Source organism: Triticum aestivum, chromosome 7B (genome assembly GCF_018294505.1).
Source record: "Triticum aestivum cultivar Chinese Spring chromosome 7B, IWGSC CS RefSeq v2.1, whole genome shotgun sequence".
Classification (NCBI taxonomy): domain Eukaryota; kingdom Viridiplantae; phylum Streptophyta; class Magnoliopsida; order Poales; family Poaceae; genus Triticum; species Triticum aestivum.
This window is the reverse complement of record NC_057813.1, coordinates 430510048-430514357: the sequence shown is the minus strand read 5'-3', so window position 1 is coordinate 430514357 and position 4310 is coordinate 430510048.

Sequence of the window (4310 nt, the reverse complement as noted above, 5' to 3'; positions counted from 1 at the left end):
GCAAGGAGATCGCCTACTTCATGAAGATCTACCGCTAGTGAGGCAAGTCCTTCATGGGCAATGGCCATGGTAGGATAGACAAGGTTGCTTCTTTGTGGACCCTTCTTGGGTGGAGCCCTCCCTGGACTCGCGCAGCCGTTACCCTTCGTTGATTGAAGTCTCCATCAACGTGGATGTACGATAGCACCACCTATCGGAACCACGGCTCAAAAATCACCGTGTCTCCAAATTGCGTTTGAATTCTCCAAACCCTTCCCTTTACATTCTTGCAAGTTGCATGCTTTATTTTCCGTTGTTCATATACTCTTTGCATGCTTGCTTGAATTGTGTTAATATTGCTTGACTTGTGCTAAGTTTGCTAAAATCTTCCAAAGACTAAAATTGGGAAAAGGTTAAGTTTTTATTTGGTCAAGTAGTCTAATCACCCCCCTCTAGACATACTTCAAGATCCTACACCGGGGACACGGCTAAACATGATTAGTTTGTACACTCTGCAGAGGTTTGCGCACTTTTCCCCACAAGACTCGAATACATCCATGGTCGGAGATTCGAGACACAGTCTTTCTAAAGCATTAACTCTCTACTCTGGATAGATAGTACCACCTACAACCCACTACATCTGCTAGTCTACCTCTTCAAGAGCTTCATGCAACTTACTCAACTATGCCAGAGCCCATATTGGCTTGTGGCTGCACACGGAAGTTTCTAGCATGAATAATCTTATGATCCCTTTGAGCCTAGGTGGCGGACCGTAGAATGATCACACGGGTACTCCGGGATATCCTAGGACAACACTGGATTCTCCAGGTGCCCTGACAACCACTGGGTACTCCAGGGTGCCTCAAGCAATCCACCCAGATGTGCATTTAAGTAGCCACCTTAAGTTAACCATTAATTAACAATACTCACATCGGTCATGGATACACTCACCCAAACCACGTCTACGGGCATAGCATAGCAATATAAGCATAACGTAGAAGTAACTCCCAAAGGTTTGATAATAAAAGGGCAATAGGTTCTACCTCATCATCTACTTCCCAAAAACCACATGTTAGTCAGATCCTAACCATGCAATTGTTTGAGGGTTGATCTAATGCAATAAAACTAGGTAGTAAAGATGTATGATCAAAGTGTTGCTTGCCTTGCTGATGATCCGTGAAACCTAGAGACTCGTAGTAGCACGCTTCGCACTCCGGGTACTCTATCGCAAACAAACAATAACATACATAAGCACTCAAATAGAAGCACGGGTAAAACTCAAATAAGAGATCTAACTAGAAAGTTCAACTGAAGAACTCCAGTTTGCAAAAAGAATCAAATCGAACGAAGCAACGAAACTCAAACTACGAAAAAAAACAAGATCCGTTTACTAATCTGGACTAAAGTCAAATTTTCCAGTACAACAATCTTGTTCAATTTGGTTAAACAGAAATAGGGCTTCGTGACGAAGATCTGGGCGTTTGAATCGCCTGATTCCGATAAACAAGCAAAAAGATAAACTAAAATGAAGATCAGGGTAGAAATCACGATCGAAAATAATCGCGGGAAAACCCTGGAAAAAGAAAAACTGACGAACAAGCTAACAAATGAACGTTCGCTGTCTGCGGCTAATGGGTGAACACCATTCATTAAAATGATGGTACGGACGAACATCCGCTATTTAAATAAACCAGGAAAATCGAACCGATCTATTCTAAAAAAATGGATCTAGTTTTTCGAATCAACTAATTGAACTGCCAATCAAGGGCAGGGCCTACACATGGAGCAATATGCAGATTGATCCACTGCTCGAACAGTTAGACTGGTTCCTCACTTCCAACAATTGGACATCTTCATACCCCAACACACTAGTGGTGCCCTTGGGAAAACCAGTTTCTGATCATATCCCGTGTGTGGTGAAAATTGAAACATCCATTCCACGCTGTAAAAATTTTAGGTTCGAATCTTATTGGACTGAACATCCTGGTTTCTTTGAGTTGGTCCAATCGGTCTGGTCAAGAACCTTCAAGCATACCTCCAATGCAGCCACTTTGCTAGCCAGAAAATTCAAAGCACTCAGATATGAGTTGAAGCGGTGGAGTAAAAGAATCTCTAAACTAACAGTGGCGATCGATAATTCTAATCTTGCATTAGCCAATCTTGATGCTCTTGAAAACATTAGAGCCCTCTCCACGCCAGAGCAGAACTTCAGGACAATCCTAAAAAGGCACCTCCTTCGGTTGTTGGACTATCAACGACAATACTGGCAAAAAAAGATGCACTATCCGTTGGATCAAATTTGGAGACGAAGACCCTAAATTTCTGAAAGCTCTGGCATCGGAGAGATACAGACGAAACACAATACCAACACTCAAACTCTCGGATGGATCGGTCGTAGATGATCACGCGGGTAAAGAGGCAATCATTTATCATACATTTAAAGAGCGGTTGGGGAAATCAGGCGAATTCCAAATGAAATTCAACCTCCCTGACATCATCAAAAAAGTTGAGGGACTGGAGACACTTACTGTCCCCTTCACCAAGCAGGAGATAGATGTGATCGTTAATGAAATGCCGACCGACCGAGCTCCAGGACCAGATGGTTTCTCTGGTATCTTTATCAAAAAATGCTGGCATATTATTAAGAACGACTTCTATGATCTATGCAACCAGTTCTATGAGGGGACCCTAAATCTTCAAAGCATCAATGAGGGGTTCATTACACTCATTCCTAAGGTTCGCTCCCCAGAGAATGTCTCTGATTTTAGACCAATCACTTTGTTGAATTGTTGTCTTAAGATTCTCACAAAACTTCTTGCCAACCAACTACAAAAGCTCATTCTTAAAATCGTTCATCGAAACCAATATGGATTCCTAAAAGGCCGATCACTACAGGACTGTCTCGCCTGGGCGTTCGAATATATCCATCAGTGTCAAGCCTCCAAGGAAAAGATCATCCTCCTAAAACTGGATTTTGCAAAGGCCTTTGATATGATCGAACATGATGCTATGCTTATGATTATGCAGCATATGGGATTTGATGACAGATGGCTCAATTGGGTAAAATGCATTTTCTCCTCTGGCAAGTCAGCGGTGCTTCTAAATGGGGTCCCGGGTCGTCAATTCAACTGTAAATGTGGTGTTCGACAGGGTGACCCCTTCTCTCCATTGATTTTTGTATTGGCGGCTGACCTCTTACAGGCTACAATCAATGACGCTTTCAGACATGGCCGAATCCAGCTACCGTTCCCCAGAGAGAACCAACACGACTACCCTGTGATACAATACGCGGACGACACGCTCATTCTTCTTCCTGCATGCCCGGTCCAAGCCCTCACAATCAAAAACATTTTCACTGACTACGCTGACTCCATTGGGCTCAAGATAAACTTCCACAAGTCCACACTTATCCCAATCAACTATGAGGCTGCCTGCTACAATGAGCTCTCCAATATCTTTGGATGTAATGTTGGTTCCATGCCCTTCACTTACCTAGGGTTACCTCTCGGGACAACCAAGCCCTCAGTTCAAGATTTAATGCCGCTTGTTTGTACAATGGAACATCGGATGTCAAGCACTCTGGCCTTGATGTCGTATGGAGCCAGGCTATCTCTACTCAATACCATGATCACTTCACTAGTCATCTTTTCTTTGTGCACTCTCAGACTGCCACCAAAGATAATTGAACTGCTTGATAAACTGCGAAGGAAGTGTCTATGGACAAAGAAGACAGAACATGGGGACAAATGCAATTCCCTTGCGGCCTGGAGTATGGTGTGTAGACCAAAACAGTGTGGAGGCCTTGGTATAATCAACCTACGCGTACAAAGCGATGCCCTCCTTCTCAAATATCTGCATAAATTCTACAACAAGCACGATGTACCTTGGGTGGAGCTTGTGTGGTCCACATACTATACAAACAAAATCCCCCATGCCATGGAACCATGCGGATCATTCTGGTGGAGAGATGTTCTCAAGCTCACCCCGATTTACAGAGGGATTTCTAAAGCCATTGTGCATGATGGAGCTACAATGCTCATGTGGAAAGACCTGTGGCTCGACGCCACTCTCGATGAAAAGTACCAGCGCGCCTTCTCCTTTGCAAAAAATGGAGATATTTCGGTTAAGGATTTCCTAGGATCCACATCTCTGCATGAAACGTTTCACCTCCCACTATCAGTCCAAGCAATGCAAGAAATCCGTGATCTTCAGCAACAGGTGAGGCATGTTGGCAACGCTACTGATCCGACCCCCCACGATAACTGGACTTACTGTTGGGGCTCAGTGGATTTTAAGGCGATCAAATACTACAAATTCTATTTTCGAGAGGT